The following is a 22,950-nucleotide window of genomic DNA, read 5'->3' on the forward strand; positions in this document are numbered from 1 at the left end:
GCAGAGGGGTCTCTCATTGCCCTGAAGGGGATTCTTTCACAGCAATGACCCGCTAGCTGTACATCATGGCTACTTACTGAAGAAATCAATATTTTAACACAAAAACAGTCCTCCAGAGTCCAACATCAGAGCTGTGTCCATAGCAACAGTCTGTTATACATTGCAACTGACCAATCAGAATTGAGTATTCAACGCAGCCGTGTATTAATAAGTTGTAATAAATAAGGAATTATTCTTTAATTTCAAGAGCTAGTGTTGATGTAATGGCCAGTCACAACACTGATATTTGACACAGCTAAGGATGGCTAAAATGAGGTTAGACATGCAATGTGGAAAAGTAAAAAAGCTGAATATGTGCAGAAATTGATAAACTTAAAGTTACTGTGAGGAACTTTTAACTGGTTATGAAACCATTTCAATGTAACACCAATGTCTCTGTACGACCTACAGAAGTAAACGAGATCGTCAGCGAGAAGAACGGATATTTCTATATAGTTATTCTTAATGCCAGGGAAGGGAGGCACGGGAGAACCAGAACCAGGACCAGGTCTGAGCAGGGGAGACTGACACTGCTGCAGTAAAATGAAAGGTTTTCTAAAGGGACTCTGGTGAAACACTACTGTTTTTGTCCAAAGGGACCGCCAAAATCAACGCTAAATGTTCCTCGTAGTAGATTTAAAGGCAAAAAAGGCTTAAACCTGCAGCTATTTGGCTGGAAGACATTTCCTCATCCTTGGTCATCTTCCTCAATCAGCATCCAAAGTCCAATTCATGTAAATGTCCCAATAGTTATCTAGGCTTTGGTGTCCCCTTTAAATTTGGCATGTTAAATTGTGCCATCTACAAATAGAGAAGCAGCATTGACTTTGTGTAGAATTCACTGGCTCAACCAGCTCCATAGATGATTATGTTACTACCTTAACGTACGCTTAACGTAACATCCAACCACAGCTAAAAGTAAAAGTGTGGGATGACACACCTGTTTGACGATCCAAGAAGCACTACGTTAGCATACTGACACCTGAATGGTTAGCATCTACTACTGCCTATAAACTCAATGAAAAAGGAGTAGGCCTCGGTCCCTTTAACAGTCAACCACACATCTCCACCGTGATCCCATAAACAATGAATGATAAATCACATAATATGAATGAATCAATGAATTTGACTATGATAAATCGATGTATCCCCATATCGACCCGTTCCCATGCAGTCGGAGCCTGGCGTGACAACCTGTTCTATTACACAGCGAAGTGTCCCGTTCCACTGTGACCTTTTATCATGAGTGGAGCAGCAGACACACGGAGCAGAAGAGATACACACCAGGACATTCCTCCACCCAAACATTGGAAGGTGACACGCTGCAGGAGCGCCTCGCCCCGACGCCACTCCGCGGAGCTGCTTGACGAGGGCCATGTGTGCATTTTTTTTTTTTTTTTTGCCAAATGTCCTTTTTTTTCAGGAGGTTATGAATAGATGTATATCTGCAAATGGTGAAAACAAAATTGATGGGTCTGGTTCCCGGAGCGCAGCGTGTCTCTGAGCCTGTTCTGGCCTCATCACACACGGAAAAAACCCAAAGGAGACTAAATGCTGTTCTTGTTTAATAGGTGTCACATCGGCTTCAAAACACTAGAAACACGCAGACAAGAGGCTCCAGATCAATGCAGCCTGTGTACTTTCACTGTTTTATAAAAGCACAGACTGGAAGAGAAACATGGAGACAGTGTCTTTTGTCAAAGATGTGGTGCTTGGTGTGTATGAGTGTATGAGCGGTTCAGTATTTAGTGCATGCCTTCACATATCCAAATAGTTCAAAATAGAAACCTCATTGACTGCATCACTTTGTTATATTTATTCAAGAGGAAATAATTCTGCATCTCTGCATCAGTGTTTAGAGAGATCTAATGCAGATAAGTTCGGTAGGAATTGCAAATGAATGATGTCATCTAAATTGAAGCCTGCTGTTTCAATTGTATAATAATATAATAAATAGCTGGACTGAGAGCTTGAAAAATATCTATTTGTGATGAGTGCAGATATGTGAGGACTAATATGGTGATTGTGTTGTGTCTAATTGGCAAGGCACAAAGATTCGCAAACTGTAAAGTATGTGCTTCTTTCCCTCTTTTGTTGTACGCTGTGTGTCCCGCTGTCTCGCCGAGGTAGCTGTGGAGCAGTGATACCATCTTGATGAGGACAGACATCCCAGAACATAGCAGAAGAGACATTTGTGGGCATTGAGGTTGCAGGGGGGTGAAGAAAGACCTGATTTTATGAAAGGAACCCATAAAAACAAAGGAGGGCCTGATGCGCTGTCACATGTTTAATGAGCTCTTGCTATTTGGAAAATAAAAGAAGGGTTCTGACGCGTGTAACATCTTATCTCCTTTGCTCTTTTCCTTTGTGATTTCTGTCGTATTTCCAAGGCAAGCAAAGCCAGCGCCAGCGGAATTTGATGCAGTTTGGATGGGCCCTCTTGGGAAGCAGCACCCAAATAAGCCCCTCCGAGCCCCGAGGTGGTAGGAGTTTGGCCCGGGATGGAAGGGGAGGGAGACGAGGGGGAGAAGATGAGTGGAGAGAAGAGAAGCAAAGGGAGGGAAGAAAAGACGAGACATGAGCGATCAGATGAAGCTGTGGAAGGCCGTTATCTGGGCGTACGGAGTTGTGTTGAGATGTGGCGATGATATTTAGGATGTCAGAGAGAAATTCACTGTTAGAGAACAAACACACTGAGAAGTCACCAGAGTTCTGTGATGATGAGAAATTACAATCATTTACTAAAGAGGAATGTTTCTTAGATTACAGTTAAAGACATAACTTTGTTGTCTCCACTAATAAAATCTGGTAAGATCACTTCTCTCTAACTCCACTCCTCCAGATTGTTTCATTTTCTAACTTGTAGACGTCAGACCCAACTGACACTGACTCAAGTAACATCACTTGAGGACATTTTTCAGACGTCAGGCTTACAAGGTTTAACCTTTTTCACATGCATTCATGCAGTACTCCCCAACACCTAAAAACTGACGTTGACGTGTAAAATGGGTGCAGTTCCTCTTTAAATCTGCCTGTTTCTATAGCTAATAGTAATGCACCTGAACAGAACTGGTTTATAATAGCTAGATAATAGCTGGTGGTATAATGTGCTGTGTGTGTTGATGCAGCCAACACTGTGGGCTTTTACTACTGCAGTAACTCCTAACTACAATCTCTCCCACTGACAGTCCCTATACTATTATAGGCCGCTGATATCATATGAGAAAAACACAGTAAAGTCACTGTTAAAGGAGCAGTGTATAGGATCTGGCAGTATCTAGCGTTTTTCATCGCCCTCTCTAGGTTTCCTCCCGGGGTCACAATTCTCTCGTATTTCTCCCGATTTATGGCAAATTTTCACACTTTTTTTTCTCTTTTCGTTATATCAGCCTGTTTCTGGAACTGAACAGTGTGTATAATCCTTACTGTTTCCCGGCGGACGGCAATAGAGCTACACCAACTGTCGTTTCTCAGGGGAAGAGAGCAGTCTTTACTCGCGACACAGCGTGCAGCGCCAAAAGTTGGGCTTTGCTCGATGCAGCGAAAAGCTGTCACGGCGCCACGCAGGCCATAACGGGTTTCAGAGGTCAGTGGTGGCGTTGTCGCGTTGTGTCTGAAAGGACCTTCTGCGAGTGAGAGACAGAGAGAGAAATGGAGAGAACTAAGAGAAAGAAATACTGAAGAATAAATAACATCGGATGAATATTAGTTTATGTCAGAGATTCACACGGCAAGTTCACACCAGAGGGGAGAGTTATTCTGTTTTCTTTCCTGGGAGTTAGAAGTAAAATCAAAAGTTTAGCATAAAAATGCTGTTGCAGTGAACTTATTATTTTGTTATTTCCACTGTTTTAAAGTCACCAGAATGCAGAAACAAGTCTCTGACACTCCCATTTCTGAAGTAATCTTAGACCAGACCGTACTGAGAATGAGATTATAATCTTTATATGTCCTTCACTGTGGTGCACTTTGTAATTCTGTTAAAGTTCAGAAGTTTAAAAAATGAAGAGGTTAAATAAAGGTTATTATTTTGATGATTATATTATAATGTGATTATGTTATAATCAGTGTTACTTACAAATATGACAGAAGAAAAACACGAGTAAACAGACAAATTAATATTGCCTGGAAAGATCGTATACCAGCAGTCTTATTGGAATAAGTTAAATCTAAGCTTTCCTGTTGGATTTATCTCATTTGAAGCATATTAAGCCACACTAAGTACTTCTCTGTGTGTGTGTGTGTGTGTGTGTGTGTGTGTGTGTGTGTGTGTGTGTGCGTGTGCGTGTCATGTGAAGGCCCTCTGTGTTTACAGGGCCAGTGAGCAGCGATCCACAGCATAACCATGGATACTGGTGCGGGGTCATATCGGTGCTGCCCACTCACCAGCAGGAAACAAACACTGGGGTGTCACGCTGCAACCTCCGCCTTCTAATTGGTTGCTAATTAGCCAACGAGTGTGACCGGCTGAGCCCGGTCAAAGAGGGCTGACACATGCTCATCGCCACGCCACTTGAAACTGTCCTTCACATTTATATGTGAATTTTGTGTTATGAAAAAAAAGAAATACTATTTACTACCCTTTTACAGCAACATAAATAGACAAAAAAAAGATGTTTAGATATGCATGTAAGGGTGCAGAATATTTCAAAGCCCCTGCTTGGAACATTTCAACAACTTACTCTAAGTAATGGACCAGTATCTGGCTCTGCTGTCCCCTTCTGAGGCCAGAACTATAAAGAACAACATGCACATAGTCGTACGTGGAAGAATGTTGTGTATAACATTCTAGTGTTGAGAGTCCTCCGAGGCGGGCCAGCGAGATGGGGAGGAGAGATGTTACTCGTCTCGTAGTGTTCCCATGAATTCAGAAAGTTAAACACAGAGACAACAAAATCAGTCGACAACACGCCGAAATCAAAGGAGATGCTTGCGTCTGTTGAAGGTGTTTGAAGACGCGCTCATCCGTCTTCACGGCGCTCAACACAAACAGACAGAACGCCTGTTGTCACCTTATTTTTCACAGGAAGCTCTTTTCTCCCCAGAACACGTCTGTGTGATGGGTCCGTGTGAAGTGCTGAGTGTCTGGCCCCGGCCTGCGTCTCAGCAGCACTTCTAAAACACATTCAGATCAGCGTCCAAAGGACAAACCGTCTGCTGACTTCAGCGTGCTCCGCTTGGATTTCTGCATTTTTTGAAAGTTCACTGTTTGAATACATTCAGCTCAAATGAGGTAGTTTCTGAGCTTCACTCTGTAAGTACCACAAACTGGATGACGAGGTGTCACTGTAAAATCTATATTATCTGGCAAAACAGGGATTATGGTTTGTTATGACTTAGAAACAAATTATTAGCATTAAAGAAAAGAAAATGAAGTTGAGGCAATAAGTAAGAATCTTTAGCTCTTTATTAGAAAGTCATAAAGTTCTGTTAACGTGCGTTCTTAAAGCTGCAGTGGGTAGAAATGGAGCAAATATGATCAAGAAGTCTAATTTTCTCTCAGAACACTTGAATTACAATATGCTGAAAGGTTATTTTGGGATTTCTGCCCAATAATGCCAAAAATATACTGACTAATGCCGCTTTAAGTCATCAAATGAAGTTGTTTAGACACGTATTGTATTTTGGGTAATTCTCCAGAAAGGCCCTCTATTCTTCCTGACTAAAGTTACATGATGAACCGCTCTATTACTCTCTAATATTGTCATATTGGTTAGCACTAATCAGGCTCTGAATGTGGCTATTAGCACCACAGCTAATTCAACCCCCGTCTCCTACAAATTAAGATTACTCATGCAACATGTTTCTAAAACAATCATAGTTTTTTTTAGTCAACACAACAAGGAAACATTTTGAATGAATGAATCCGTTCACTGACAAAGTATTTAATTTGTTTTTCTACAATATCTGCTTGTTAACTTATTTCATGGTTATATTTAGCATCTCAGAGCACTTGGTACGGGTTAGGGCGAGATGGTGGTCTTGGTTAAATACTGAATACTAAGCACATAATAACACACCATGTGTTTACTTTATAGATATTTAACTGAAACTACGATCTTAACCAAAGTGCTCATGTTGCATAAACGTAACCACACGCAGGACTCACGTGATTTGGAAGAGACAGGATAAAAAAAAACAGATTTGGCCTAAATAGAAACTATTAATTCAAATAAATAGTACAAAGTTTAGAGTTAGTTACTTTAACTTGAAAATCCTAAGTTAACTTGGAGTGACTTAATAAAAGTGAAAATTCTAATTTGGGCAAACCCAAAAGCAGATCTTATGATATTTAAACTTAAGAAATGTTTAATACTTTTTAAAATTGTATTAGTTCATTTGTTGCCTTGACATTTTGAGTATAATACCCAGGTTCACATGTCCACCATCCCCCTACTGTACTGTTGGTCCCAGCTGATCAAAAAATGCCAGCTATTTTAATGGCATATATTCAAATCTAGCTTTGTTTAAAGCTGTCATGTAACGATGTGATCTGTGCTGCTGTAGGTTCTGGGACAATGGAAGAGAAAAGCAACAGTTGTGTCTTTGATTAATGTCCCGCTACAGTGTTTATTTTCTCTCATTCTACGTAACCAAATAAACAGCATCGCTCCACTTCATGTGAGCTCAAAACAAAAGTCCGATCCCAACAGTGAGGCTGGAATCGATGACCATGTCCCTCAGTGCTTAGAGAGTGGCTGATGGAAGAACATCTGTAAATAGCTGAATAATTGCTCCATCCTGGTCTTTCCGTTCCCATTCCTGTCAATCAACTTTAAAAAAAAATATTGTTCTAGAAAATAATTACAAAAACAAACCCTGATAAACAAAATGATCAACAGTAATGTTAATGATTTATGAGCTCTGGAAAGATTCATTCTACTGCTGTATCTGGAACATGTGAGCAGACACACTTTCCTTGATCGTGTTCTTAGCTCAGATCTGCCACCATAGATATAAAACGCTAGATATGACATTACGGCATATCTAATGGGCTACTCGTCCACCATCTTACCTGGGTATTGTCTACAATCTCCACCTATGGGCAGCACCTGGTTGTCAGCTGCTCAGCTCCTAACTGCTTTATCAAAAGGAGCAAAGAGACCAGGGAGGCTTGCACCACTTCAAACACGTCAGTATAGAGTAGATGAGAGATTTATTCTTTACTTATAGGTCAACTAGCTAACTTTACCATTAGCTACCAAGCAGCAGACCAACTGAGTTCTAAGTCAAAGTTAATGCTGATTGCTAGCTCTCAACAGCATTGATCCGATAGCTGAACAGACGTTTTAATGTTAGCTCAAATGTAACATTTGGTAACATTAACATTATAACTAAGTTATTAATACTATTGAACATTTGCCCGCTAAGCAGCTGATCGAGGGTGAAGTAAACAAGATGTTAAGGACAAGGAGAAGGGCTCGTCATAAATAACATTTCATAATATTTCAAGTCAAATCCAACAAGCCAGCTACATTACAGTCTACACATAAAGTGAAGCTCAGGCAAATCAACACAACAGTAATGTTAATGACAGCAACACGGAACACAAACCAACCTCACAATCTTCACAATGTTTCACCACATCCATCCCAAAATTAGCCGTCCTGAATCCTGCATCAGTCATCCTATATTAACATCACTTGTTGTCAGCTTACCTCATGTCTTTACACAATTTCCTTTAAATAAAGCAAATAAAAAAAAGAATCCATGTCTTGATCAGGTAGATTAAAGTAATCCAGTTGGAGAAAGGAGATTTGTCCTTCATTATTCCTTCATTCATTAGCCTTTACAAACAAAACTTACTCTATCAACTAAAACAACTCTTCATTTACAGTCAGGTATAAGGAGACTGACTGGCGTGGCCCTGATCACGAACCTAAATTAACTAAGTAACTTCATATTACGAGATTAGCTTCATAATCACAAGCATGATTTGTTCTCTTGGAGCGATACTAATAAAATTTCTATCAACATCTTTGACTCATTACACTCATTACTTTGAGTAAAAACCAGTATTGGAGTATTGGTAGAAAAATACAAGGATTCTAAGAACAACATGAGCCTCATTCACCATAGGTTCCAATTGGAGCATGTTTAAAACTGGAGACAGGTAAAATGGCTGCCATATGGTTCCATCCTGGAATATGACAGGTTATTAGAACACGTCACATCTACTCTTTTAGATCTATGGCTGTATTCGAAACCGCATACTATACTAGTAGTACGTACTGATTTGGCCAAATTGTAGTATGTAGTATGCTAACAAAAGCAAAATCTCCAGTATGCCAAAAATACCCGGATGACGTACTGATTTGGAAAAATTCTCCAGTATGCATCAGACCAGTCTACCTCACCTACAGTATCCCACAATGCAAAGCGCCGGAACAGCACAGGCTACCAGTACAAAAACAGCAGCCAAAAGCTGCTATTTTTCTACGTTTTTTGTAGCCATTTCAACACTAAATTCACTTCTGAAAGTTTTTGAGGCGAGAAATCAACTGTGTAGATTATTAATATCGGCAGTTTTACGAAGTTAGATGGCGAATCGAACATTTGTTCCACCGTTGTCAGAGTTTAGAAGCTCCACAAAATACCGTGACAGCCAGCCAGTGCCTGCCCGGGTCGCTGCCAGCCAGCCGGGTAGTCACGCTCAGAGACCGCTATGAGCTGCTGGAGCTCTCTAGAGACCGGTCTGTAGACCAGAGGCTTTGATTTCCTTGTTGCTTAAATATCACAACACAGATGTCCATTATAAATTAACAGGAACCTGTGTTTACCTTTTTGGAGTTGAAAAGCTCCACAATCGCCCGCGGGCGTAACTCGCTGGAGAGCCGGCCAGTGACGCTCACAGAGCGGCTGCAGAGCAGCAGAGTGGCGAGAGAAAGAGCAGCTTCTGACGGGTCAGAGAGATTCCTGCTGAGACAACATGACACTTTTTTAACATGTCTCTAATATCTGGAGGGAGATCAGTCCTCTGTTTTTTTTGCTGTAACTGAAAAAGCAGTTTGAGTAAATGTTGTGGATGAATGTTTTATAATTTCCCGTCTCTCCTCGTTGATGATCCTGTTTGTCTCACTTCATTATGAGCTGTTAGAATAAATAGTTTAAACCTGCAGTATCTTATAAAGTAAACAAGCAGAACATACACAACTTAATCAAAGTTGTATTTTTGATAATATTGTAATAGTGGTACGAGTTTGTTTTTTTGTCCTGTGTTTTAAGAGCTGGTTTAAAGACTAAAGCCTGGTCTAGCATACTGCTAAATACATCACTTTAATTGTCACATACTGCATACTATTCAGGAACGCAGTATGCAGTATGTACTGCATACTGCATACTGCGCTCCTCAGTAGTATGCATTATGCGGTTTCGAATACAGCCAATGTCTGCAACATCGTTCAGAATTCTGATCTGACATGGTAATGAAGCTCAGCTTAAAGGGATAGTTTGGGTGTTTCTCAGTGGGATTGTATGAGGTACTTCTCTATAGTCAGTGTATTACCTACAGTAGATGGATTTTAGACACCTAAAAGAAAGGCTCACCTCAAAAAATCTATATCACGTACGCTACATTAGGACACTATATTTAGAATATTTTCCGATGTGGAACTGAACTGAAAGTGAAATTTATCTACGATCTCTTATAAGCAGCCAGACTCTGCTGCCAGAAAGAGTATAGATAGATTTTGCTGCTACTAACCTATGGCAGGCAAAAGAAAATATTTAAAAAGTTTAAAATTGAAGTTAAGTTCCCTTTAAGACCTGGAGGTACCCTGTGGTAATGCTATGTGTTCAGGCTTCAAGTTGTACATTTGAAGGTGACTGATTAGAGATGGAGCTCAAACATCCACAGCGATGTGTGTTCATCACCGCTGTAACACACTGTTGCCGTCCCTCCATTCCTGCGGCTCATCGTGACACTTGTGTTTTGACGGAGTACACCGAAGCCTGCTGCCTGGGTAATCCCAGATTTCCTATGGCACAGCTCTGAGCTTAGCAGAGGGCTTGACTAATAGCTTTCTTTTCAAATGATCGCTTTGCTACACGACTTCAGAAGAAGGCAGCGAGCGTGAAATTCAATTATGGCGCACACGCTCCGCAGCCCCGTCCAGAGCTGTCCACTTTAATCCCTCGTTTGCCCTCAAGGATTCTCAGCCTCTTTCAGCCGGACCTCTTCTCCAACTTCTCTCCTGCACTCCTCGGCTTGTGTTGGGCGGCTGCGTGGCCTGTGCATCGTGGCCTGCCTCGACTTTAGAGGCTCTATGCTCTGCTGCATATTCTGCCCTCCCTGACCTTGTGTTACCCACATCGCTCTTTCCCCTTCCTTCCTAAGCCCTCTTCACTTTTATTGTTTCACTGTAAAAGAAAAATAGACTGTCCTCCCAAAATGACAGCATCAGTCATTTGTGCAAATGTCTTAGTATGAATTAGATATAAGTTTTCCTGACAAGGACTTCTAGTGACCCTGTAAGTCCATCAGGAGCAAAGGTGGAAGTAGTGTGACGTTGTTATATACCCTGAAACCTTTGTAAGGAGGCGGTCAAGGTGGATGGATGTCAACAAAATGTTTCCTACCAACAGTCAACATTTCTTCCACAACCTTAACTTAGTAGTTATTCTTTCAACCATGACAACAGAAGTTCCCTTACCGGCCTGAAATTGTAGTTTTTAACCCGAACCAAAATCTTTCCCTAACCCTACATAGATGTGCCTAAACCTCACTGGAGCTGAAGGTGGTGATAGATCAGGAAACAGTCCTATGGATCACTTATGTAGCAGTGAATAGTAACGGCTTTGGAAGGCCCTGACAACATGTTGTCATTTGCTCGTGGAACAGGGCTCCCGGCGCGACTCTCAACCGGGGCGGACTGTCCCCAGTGCGTCAGGGGTCTGCAGCGATCACTGGCACCGACCCGTCTTGAAACAAGGACCCTGTCTTGTTTACCATGCTCTGTGGGTGTCACCAGCATTCATACAACTAATGTGTTTATGATTAAATCGTTAACTAGAGCTCAAAGTTCTTCATAGATCTAGCCTCTTTATTTTGCTCTCAAAGTGCGCCAGTTTGATGCATTTAACTAACTAGAGAGTCCGAGGTTCGCCCACAAAATCCTGTGGGAAACTATTGTATTACGTCATCCAAAACTGGATGTCCCCCCACTTAACTTATTCCGGCACCACTGGTTAACGCTAGCTAGCTACAGCTAATAAAAGGATGCAAAGCTTGACAGGCATAGCAACAGTAGCCAAGGAGGCAGGCCTTAGCAAACAGACAGTTGAAACACTGAAATTCCAAATCTTAATCTAATCACTTTTTCTCCCCCTCGTCTCATCCTCTCATTTAAAGAGCAGAAATATGACTCAAGGTCCATCGCTAGACATGCTGTGGTCTGTAGGCCTGGGGTCTGCGGGGGCAAGGTTTGAGGTGGGCGAAAGGCAGACGGACTGAGCAGCCAGGACCTCCAAGAAATGCAGGGGAGGTTTCCTGCCCCGGATCCTAGGCTGGGAACACAGTATCCCATCATATCCCTCTCCCATCATCAGACCCCCTAAATGACAAGAGACAGATGGGGAATCACACTGTGTTCCTATACTCAAAATACTTCCACTGTCTTCGTCTTCTTCTCTGTCCAAATCTGACCCTCTGGCTCTGTCTCTTGGTCATTACTTTGGACTTTCTCTCTCACTTCACTTCTTTATTTCTGCCTTTTTCTTACTCCCCTCCTCACCCCCCGGCCCTGGCTGTGACACTTTGTCCATTTCTTTTCCTGTCCTCTGTGTGTGGGGGTGTGTACTGTATGTGTGAGTCTCTGAGGGGTCGACTGGAAGCAGCGGTTGTGGTCTGGCCTGTAGTCAGGAACTGATTCACTGATTTGCGAAACGTAATGACATAATACTACTACAGATTGTTGAATGGCAATAATGTTCCCAAGACTCTTTTTAATTTTGTTATATGTCACAATCTCATGTTCTGGTGTCTGTAGTCTGCAATATTCAACTGAAGCCAAGAGCTGAAATAGCAACAAAGACAGAAAAATGTACTCCAGTCGAGAGATGATTCTATTATCCGTGTAATAAAATTACATGACAGACAACATGTATTATAAATCACAGGCTTCACTGAGCCACTTCACACAAATTTGAAAAGGAGGGAAACATATTGAGACACTCTTGGGTTGATAAAGGACATTCATACTCCCTTATCAGATTTGCTGCTGATGAATGTATGGGAAATCCCATGCTTTCTGCCTCAGCAGACAGTGATCGTGCCATGAGGCCGAGAGGCTGGGGACCCACAAATCACTCGTGTGAGTATCAGCCCTCGAAATCCAACATGATGTCCGGCGGCTCCACGTGAACTTTCACACTGTCTGTTTACTTGGCTCTAGATGTCCGAGCTCATCTAATTATCTTGCTTATGTGACGGCCAGTAATGATTGAAAAAAAAGCCAAACAAAATGCTCCTGGGTTGATGCCAAAATGAGGGGCTCCCAGGGGCGGCTGGTGTGTGGGGGTGGAGGACAGTGGATGGAAATAGCCATCCAGACCGCGGGGAAAGCCCCTGTAAATTCTGGGACAGTGACCACAGGCCTGCCTGACGGACACACAGCTGTAGTAGCGGCGGTTGTTATAGGACTGACGTTAAGTGACGGGCCTTTTGGCAGCGCTGTGCAACATATTTTGTTTGGTTCTGTTTGTGGCCCAGCAGATGGGAAACAAGCTGGGTCCATGTTCTCCAGAGGTCCTGGGGGAGCGGGGGACCAGAGGGAGGAGATTCTGCCAAAATGCCATGTTGGATTGGCATGACTGTGGCAATGACATGCTCTCCATGTCACGCTAGTTCTGCTCATGGGGATGGACTTTGACAGAGGTCAATGAAAGACAACCTTTTGACATGACAGTCATAGCTCATGAGGTCATAGTGTCACATACTGGCTAATAAATAAATGGTTAACACAAAGTGACACTCCATCACTTTCTATTGAACTGATGGAACATTTTAATAACAAAGTAAACTAGAATAATGCACTCAGTAGAGTGCAGATCTCTGACATCTGCCAGGTGTGTCTGCAATGACAACACATTCTCACTCCCAGAACTCGTCAAATACCGAGGCGTAATTGGTGACAATCCGGGCTTTCAACTAACTCCACTGTAAACCCACCCATGGCATTATTTGACTGTCAGAGCAAGTGATGTGGTATTAATAGCGTGCAGAGTCCGGGAGTGGGAATGTGTTGAATTTGCAGCCTTTAATTGTGCAAACAGACTATTTCAACACTAATGTGTCCTCATCAGAGTAAAAAAGGGCAAAGACATTAGGCAAACACATATAGAGTCAAACTACAACAGGTGAGCAGTTCTAATTGGATAATTGGTTGAACAGGATTTAAAATCTATTGAATAGTGGATCCAAAGGTGGGGGTTGCCTTGTCAAGGTCCAAGTGCCACAGCCCATGCACCACAATCACACCAGGAACAAAAGAACACAGATATCTATTCAAGTTACAAAGTATCCTACTGCATCCATCACGTTTAATAAATTAAAGGAAACATGACAAATTCAGTTCTTCATTTAGGCCAAAAGACTCAAGTGTGTTGAGAGTGTGAATCCAATATGCCTCTGTGCAGAGCAGTGAATTGATAATATCACCACATAAGAGAGAATGATGCTGCAGAGCCGTAGTTAGCCTGCGCATAATGTCAAGAAATCACATATCCATGTTTTGTGTTCAGTTTTGTTTTCAGATATCTTTAAAGTTCTTTTAGTTTGTCCAACATAAACCAGAACACAGGGACATGTCAGCAAGTAGACCTCATGTGTGCTGCTACACTTTATGAAGGATGTCAGGGTGTATTTTTTACCAGTACGTGGATGTATAAAGTATTTGGTGTCTAGCGACACTTAACTGAACACAGTTTCATTCAGGGATATGTACCACATGAACACAACATAACCTAAAATAATAAAGTAGACCTTCAACAACTCTGAATGACAACTGCTCTCTGGAAAGCAATGAACCCTTAGCAGCTAAGATGCTGTCGTTTTTTAAAAAGTTGAACAAAGAAGTGAGTGATTACTGTGTGAATAGCATAGTCCCTCAGTAGCCTACAGCGGCTATCATGTATAGTGACATTTATTCAATCAGAGAATAAAAGACAAACAGGCTTGATTTAATGCTTAACTGCATTCACTCTCTTTGTGTAGTATGGGGCTGCGCTGTATACAAACTGAACATGCATGCCAAGTACACCTGTTCCCATGGCAACCGCATCTAAAATAGGTACTTTTTCATAATATGAGACCATGTTATCTGATAATTCCCACAGTCCCTCACACAGACAACATATAGAACATTACCATAAGTGCACTTAACGTGAACACAATGATGGAAAGCATGTTCATAACCCTAAAATATAGAATATATAATGAAAAATGAAATGAAGTCTCCATCATCCTGAGAAAGGATCAGTTGTTGGATGCTCTGTGAGTAGAAGGAGGGAGAGCAGCCATGTGCAGCTGGCAGTACCATGAGCAAACATCGTGCCCTTCACTGAGCTATGAATCATAAGTGGGGCGGGGGGTTAGCAGACAGAATGTGAATGTGATGGTGTGGATATAGCTCCGGTCATGGCAGACTGTGTGGGAAACACAAAGAGGGGCAGGCCGAGTCACATGGGTCGTCCTGCTCCCAAAGACAGGACGACAACTCTCTCTCTCTCTCACTCTTTCTCTTTGTCCTCTCAATCGCGCTCTCTCTCCGTCTCTCCCTGCCTGCCCAGCCTCCCTTCTCTCTCTCTCTCTCTCACACACATACCGTACACACTCCTCCATTGTCTTCTCTATTTATGCTTTATTGCCTTTATGCTACTTAAATACATATTTGAAGTACTTGTGCTTTACTTGAGTATTTCTTCTCTCCAACGTGTCAGAGGGGAATAATGCACTTTTTACTCCACTACATTTATGTGATAACTTTAGTTACTAGATCATTTACAAATTAAATTTGTGGATAAAAAAACAATACATGAGGCGCTTATAAAATCTGATGATGAGTTATGAATGAAACAATCCAACAGCATATAGAAGCTTTGTAGAGCTGAAACGATTCGTGGATTCATAAGTTAGTCGATTGACAGGAAATTAACTATTTTGATATTTTACATCGTTTTTCATTTAAAAACATTTCATGTGATTTTTAGCTTTGCCTTGGCCCAGTATTAGAACATTGTAACACCCTATACTTCAAATAAGCTGTTTATTGGCCCTAAGAACAAGTTGTGCATCACACTAAAAGGCCAACCCGTGACGGTTTCTCCATGTTATCTGCCTGCCAAAGCTTCCTCACTCGCATTATCTAGGAATACACTCTGCAAAAGATTTGCTGCTTTTCTTCCGATAATTGTAATAATTGTAATGTTTAACGTGCACTCTGGGCTCTGGGTAATTGTCACTATTTTCAAATTTTTTATCACACAATAATCAATCGATTAACGGAGAAAATAATCAGCAGATTAATCCATAATGATCAATAGTTGTGGTCCAATCAAAATAGTTCACAATGAACTCCACCTCAACCAACAGCAGTAAAATGTTGCTCACACATTAATGCATGAGTAATAATAACCCAATGATATAATATATAATAATAATAATCAGTCTGCATGTATACTTTTACTTGTAATACTTTAAGTACATTTTCCTGATTATACTTACAGTATATACTTTGTATTTTAAATGCAGGAACTTTGTTTGCAATGAATCATTTTTACAGTGTGGTATTAGTACTTATAGTCTTACACTTTCTTAAGGTATTATTCTAAAGTATTTCCTTTATTACACACAATACACAGTATTATTATTGTATTGGATTTAATGTAATGGTGCATTAGGATGTATTGAGTACCTGTATAGATGTGTCATAGTAACATGCACACAATATTATGTAATATAATGCTGTATGAGTACATGTGTATGTGCACTTTACATATACACTATACAGTATGTGCATTTGTTTGTGTGTGTATTTCAATTTTAATCTCTATCTTTTATTGTATAATTTAGTTTTCTGACTGAAATTAAGTGATTGTGTATATTCGTCCCATTTAAATGAGCAGTTCACAGTTTAGAATAAGCAACATTAGTATTTCATTTGATTATTGTTATGTACAGTACATAGAATAACAATAGAGGGGTCACAGGAAGACATAGTGTCATTTTAAAACTCCACAAATGAAGAAAGCTGGGGACCCATTCACTGATCTTTGTTTATTTCACATTGTTTAATGTATTTTCTGTATTTTTTAGGAGAAGAAAAAAAATAGAACATTATTGTTCATAACAACTATCGGTTTGGTGAACCACATAGACAAACCAACAGTGGGTTAAGAGTTTACAAATTTAGCAATTGTTTTATACAAATCATAGTACCACTATTTACTCACACTTTATAGATCAGTCATGAGCTAACGTTTGGGTTATTAATGGGAAAATCTCTTTAGCTGGTGTTTATTCTTTCTCTTTTTCCTCCAGCCTGCAGTTATAAATGTTAATAAGAAAATTGAAGCAGCCTTACTAATGAACTCTTTTCTTATTTAGGGTTTATAACCGCTCTATAAAGCATTAGTAAATCATTTATTAACCATAAATACGGCTACAAATCCTCCATACAGATTGCCTTATTAGAAAGTGGTACTTTAAATGACTTTGTGCAGCTGATGTGAACTATTCTACAGCAGCTGTAACGAGTCCCCTGATATACATTAAAGCTATATGTGATTACTGCCTCCATAGAGAAAAGAAAACCATGACCCCCCCCCCCCCCCCCCCACCTTGTCTTCTACACGCTGAAACAGAAATCAAACAAACAGAAGCATATATTAAGCTGTTGGGTAAAAACAAAGTCCTTCTGCTCGTATCGCACCTGTTAACAAACCACTGGCACTGTTTTCTGAGGCCGACAGGAAAAAGGTCTCCAAATAGCTTTCCCATGAGCCTCTAGTCTAAAATAAAATAAAAGGGGCTGGCAGGAGCCGCCCAGCGCTCTGCTGCGACCCTGTCATGGGAACCATGCTAAACTGTCTGTGGAGATTTGAGCAGAATAAATGAAACCGCCATCCCTGAGTATCTCTATTTACATCGCTAATGCTAAATGCTCATTTATCTTTAGCAAATAATAAATACAGCAGAGAAAGAACGGAGGCTACTTCTCTCTCTGCGTGTGTGTGTGTATTCGTCTGCGTGTCTGCATGCGAGCCAGTGCTTGCACGCATGGGTCAGCATGTGCTCGTGCACGTGGAGATGCCTTGTTGACTTGTCTCAGATGCGATGAGTGAGAAGAGGAATAAGCAAAATCACATTAAAAGTGTGGGAGTGAAGAGCCAATAAGACCTGTAAACAAAAAAGGGCATGCTAGCCATTACCGCCAAAGTAAACACACACACACATGCAGCACGCTTCAACAAAAACATTTACATTAAACAGCACACAAAAGACCATTTATTAAAAGAAAACAATAATGCTTCACAACTTACAAAGCTGAAGCATCTCTGAAAACCCAAACAGGCTGTATCCACCAAAGGAAAGTGAGGATTCCACTGAAATGAATCAGCTTTTTCTGGGGGCACTGAAGCAGAATCGGCTTAAGTGAAGCACACCAACCAGCGGCGTTCACCTTTCTCTGCTTCATTCTCAGACTGCACTCTATTTTAGGGACCTCTGATGACTCCGTCTTGGCCACATCTCCCTTTTTCCACTGTAGAAAAAAAAGTTATTCATAATCCTCCCAATAACTCAACACTGTTTGTCCAATGTGATAAAGCAAAGGGAGCGTTCACAATCTAAATTTGCATTCTTCAGAAGTGAATGGCTTTGTCAGCTGGAGTAATACAGTTTGCTCCGTCTGCCTCCTCCCGCTGCTGGGAGGCTGTTTACATGGGGACAGCTCAGAGATCCAGAGAGGAGACAACGCTCCTGGCCTCTCCCCACAAGAAAGGCCTCCGTGGGTGGGCAGCGTTTCACCCGCTGGTGCTCCAAAATCATCCCCGAGACGCACAAGAAGAATAAAACTCTCAGAGGAATTGACAGATTTTGTGCCAAATAGTCCATTTTATGACACAGCCCCCCCTCTCAGCTGCATTATCTGGACTTTAGAGCCTGTCACTTTAAAGGGGAAAGTTGAAAAATGAACAGAGATTATCCTCAAAATAGCAACAGGAGGTCACTGACAGAGGGAATCCCCCATTAATCTCGTCCGTGCAGTTTTGGGGAACTTTAGGGTGCAGGTCAAGACCAAAAGACCAGAGGTTAGAAGTGGGGTGGGGTCACGGGACGGGACCTCAGATCCTGTACTGCTCTCAGCTATCTGGGCTTAAAGTAATCAAAAACACAAGCTGGAGTGATTCCCAGAGTGTATTCCTAGATAATGCGAGTGAGGAAGCTTTGGCAGGCAGATAACATGGAGAAACCGTCACAGGTTGGCCTTTTAGTGTGATGCACAACTTTTTCTTAGGGCCAATAAACAGCTTATTTGAAGTCTAGGGTGTTACAATGTTCTAATACTGGGCCAAGACAAAGCTAAAAATCACTACAATTGGGAGGCCATGGATACCTGCACCTGAGAGGCCTTTCTTAAAAAGTGTGGTGCAGTCTGTCCAGAGTTAAATGATCCCAATCAGCCACAAGGAGCAGCACCCTAACGCTAGGACTTATGGGTATAAAGAGGCAGTTGTTGACACTTGATAGCCACTTCAGGGAGCTAACCCTTATTGTTAGCACAAAGAGGTCAGCACCGGCAGAGAGGGACAGCGGAGAAAACAACGTGTACAGTCAGCATTTTAATTTTCTAACTCTTTGAATTAAAGATTTATTTTGACCAATCCAGAGTTGGTGATTGTTGGAACAATGGAAAGACTAACCAATACTATGTGTTTGATGAGTTTTATTCTGGTGGCTATAAAAGGAGCATATTAATTATGTTTTGTGTTATGTTAATGAATTACAATAATTGTCCAAATCCCTGTTGATTTTATTTATCTTTAATAGGTCTACATGTTTGGAATCTGTTTATATTATTTTGAGGAATGCTTTGGGGGCTTTGGATATCACCTTTGTCCTGGGCAGGAGCAAGACATACGGCGGCCCTGCTCGCAGGCTGCCAAATACCGTCGCTTTGGGCAGTGCCCCTTGGCGCCTTGATACCGACGCACAAGGCACCCTTTAGCTCCTGTATGAGACGCACCACACTTTCAACTAACTCCGATGTAAACTACGGAGACTAGACGTCCCGGTTTGTACGGGATTGTCCCGCTTTTAAGCTGGGTGTCCCTAGTCCCGACCAATATCTGTAAAACACTCAAATGTCCCGGTTTTCACCACATATAAATATTGATTACAATATTATACTTACATAAACATACAAACTCTTCAGGGGACTGGTGTTTCTGTCCCTTGTCAAACCAGAAGGTGAGGGATTTTTACTGACGTTATGTCTCGTGACAGTATGTCACATGACCCTACGCCATTGAGTCACATGACGTTATGTTTGTAGCTTACGTTCCGTTACAAGCGTACTTATTTTAAGCCAAGCCATGATGTTTTTCCTAACCCTAACCTGGTAGTGTTGTTGCCTAAACAACACTACCACCGTTTCACAACATTAACCGCGTGTTACAACGTTAACCGCGACCGTTTCACAACGTTGTGAAACGGTTAACCACGGTTAACCACCACGAGTTACAACGTTAACCATAGCTGTTTCATAACGTTAACCACGAGTTACAACGTTAACCATGTGTTACAACGTTAACCGTGGGTGTTTCATAATGTTAACCACATGTTACAATGTTAATCCTGTGTTACAACGTTAACCATATGTTACAACGTTAAGCACAATCATTTCACACATTAACCATATGTTAAAGCGTTAACCATGGCTGTTTCATAACGTTAACCATGTGTTACAACGTTAACCATAGCTGTTTCATAAGGTTAACCATGTTTTACAACTTTAACCATGTGTTACAACGTTAACCATAGCTGTTTCTTAACGTTAACCACATGTTACAATGTAAATCATGTGTTACAACGTTAACCATATGTTACAATGTTAACCACAATCATTTCACAACATTAACCATATGTAACAACGTTAACCATAGCTGTTTCATAACGTTAACCATGTGTTACAACGTTAACCATGGGTGTTTCATAATGTTAACCATGTGTTACAGCATTAACCATATGTTACGTCAATCACGTGTTGCGTTATTTGTAGTGTTACCGTTAGCTTGCTGACTAAAATGATTAGAAATAAACCAAGTTATCTCTTCTCTTTTACCAGCTAGTGTGGCGTTACATTAATTTTAATTCTGCATATGAATCATTTAGCTCTGTATTACTTGTCTATGCATTCAGTATGTTTTGGACTCGCGGTTCTGGGGCTCCATAACTATGAACAGCACAGAAGTCAACTTAAAGTCATGTTTAACTCAAGTTACGTTGCCTTAACTCACATGTACAGTATTTCACTGACTCCCTCTGCCACCAAGATCCTGGATGAAGACAACATCAACACTTTGCATGCTGAGAGGATCACCTGCTAGTACAGCGTCTTATCTCCGTGCACAGCCTCGCTCTGACTGAGCTGAACTTCTGCATGACTTTCTCTTTCAACAGGGAATTTACGGGCATCAAACCGAAACACTTTGTTCTCCACTCAGGCTTCTGTCTCTGTTTTCTCCCACAGCCTTGAGGAGGTACAAGAAGTGGGGCTTTAGTCTAACATCTGAACTTCATTACTCTGCTCGTTCATGACTAGGTGCGTCTTGTATCTTTTTCTTCTTTTTTTTACATAATTCATAGGTCTCAAAGTCAGGCTTGAACCTGTGACTCACCCAAGATCTTGACTGGCAATGAGGTTGTTCTGTTACAGGCTACTTATCATACACAATGTCATCATCAGAGCATGTCTGTGAGTTATCATACATATGTTTACCTGAACAAGAATGTTACACAGCTATATTCTGGAATGGGTTCTGTAATAGCCCCAACTGTTTCATATCCCTATGGGGCACCAATCACTCCATTTTATTAGCTTGTATATTATACTCCTCCAATCCAAAGTAATACAGCTGAATGAAACACAAAACAAGTTTCTACTTATAGCCATCAATCCCTACAGCAATGTAAAGGGTGTGCACACTTTCCCTTGATAAAGAGAGATAGTTAGGTAGAGATAGATTTCCTTTTGAGTATTAATAAATGACGTATAGCAAAATAATGTTGTTAATGTATGGACATAATTTAATCTGTATATGAAAGACGCGGTTGAAGCTTCCATATATGGAGTTCTGTAGTCAATTCTATACCTGAAAAGAAGGGTAAAGATTCCTAAATCAGACTCTCAACCCATCACCTACCACTCATTTCTCTGATCCCTTCAACCCATTCCTCTATCATTCCCTCCGCTGTGCACACGGGCATCACTGACAGCACAGTCCTCCTCCATCACAGGTCAAGCAATTCACCCCGAGCAGGGGAATTAAAGAAAGCAGAGATATCGTCAGATGATAATCCCCTCTAAGATTCGGAGATGCTGTGATCTCATGACATGCACTGGCCGTTTTTCAAAATGTGCTATTTGAAGGAATCTCCCAATGTGGCCGTATGGCTCGGTACGTAGCTTTGGGAACGGCAGTGTGACCTCTGTTTGACCTCTGTGTTCACCTTTGACCCAGAGGAAGTTGTAAACAGAGTAATCTGCTGTCAGTTAAAGGCATTAACTGTGCTGAGGTCATGAAACGACGCTGGCGTGAGATCCAAAGTGCCTCTAAACTGAAAACATCACGGTGCCATGAGATGAGGTGAGATTGGGTGGTCGTAGGGTGTGTCGGGGGAACGTACTGCTTATCTGTGAGGCTTCTTTCCAGGAAAATAAATTTAAAAAAACACTAACATAAAATACATGTACAGAAACCAGAGGGATGTTTGAGTGACACTAGTTTGATGTTCCAGGTCTCCTGATACACAAGGCCGTCTGGATATAAACCCCACGTTGCTGAGGCTTGACAGTAAAAAGGCCCCGCGAGCTTCCCTGTGACAGGCCGTAATAAATGTCACAACCATGAACTCTTTATCATACAGACAAAAGGCACACCATCGAGCAGGTAACGCACACAGCAGGCCTGAAGAACTGCTACTGAGAGTATTGATATGTCGGCCCACTACGGTGTTTTGGGAGGAAACTTTTAAGGGCTGGAAAAATGGCATGTTCCATGAGGGCTAGTAAAGTTTAAATCCCTGTAAACTATAGCCATGAAATCATCATTCTCAGATGTTATATGAGTGTCAAGGCTTTTTCTATATTATATTTCACATGGGACAGAATGTAAGAACTCATAGATGTGGTACCTTCAGTGGTCACTATGGGAAAGCAAGATAACCTCTGGGTAATACAGATGTTTGCAGGGAGAGGCTTATTGGACCGTTTAAATGGGACATATAGTGCTCATTTTCAGGTTCATACTTGTATTCTGGGTTTCTACTCGAACATGTTTACATGCTGTAATGTTCAAAAAACAATTGTCAGCTGATGTTATTTACATACACTGCCATCACAAATGGACAGAAATCCTAACGGCTTGTTTCAAACGCACAATTTCTGGATACGGGCTGTGTGTATTTCTCCATATATTGAGCAGTTTGATAGTTTAACAGTATTTGTATAGTACTTAAACCTGCTTTATAATATAAAAAACCCCTGAGAATCTCACTTTTTCCAATATGGGACCGTTTAAGTATAAAATAAGAGCATTATAGAACAGTGAGCTCAAGATGGAGCGACTGGAAGCTGACAGGTAGTTCAATCACAGCTCACATTGTAGAAACCCAGACTACATGTGACCAGC

The 22,950-nt window shown here is 41.3% G+C and overlaps 1 protein-coding gene and 1 long non-coding RNA gene across 8 annotated transcripts in view; both read right to left on the reverse strand.

The window, feature by feature from the left end:
* Positions 1 to 22,950, reverse strand: part of myocd (myocardin) — a 134,386-nt gene that overhangs the window by 81,245 nt on the left and 30,191 nt on the right. The gene's annotated exons all lie outside the window — the stretch shown is intronic.
* Positions 17,558 to 21,014, reverse strand: LOC141758009 (uncharacterized). The gene is made up of 3 exons (XR_012591803.1): positions 20,938 to 21,014; positions 20,557 to 20,790; positions 17,558 to 17,798 (listed from the first exon to the last, which is right to left on the reverse strand). It is a non-coding gene; the product is annotated as an uncharacterized LOC141758009 (long non-coding RNA).

The sequence above is a fragment of the Sebastes fasciatus genome, chromosome 20, assembly GCF_043250625.1.
Source record: "Sebastes fasciatus isolate fSebFas1 chromosome 20, fSebFas1.pri, whole genome shotgun sequence".
Classification (NCBI taxonomy): domain Eukaryota; kingdom Metazoa; phylum Chordata; class Actinopteri; order Perciformes; family Sebastidae; genus Sebastes; species Sebastes fasciatus.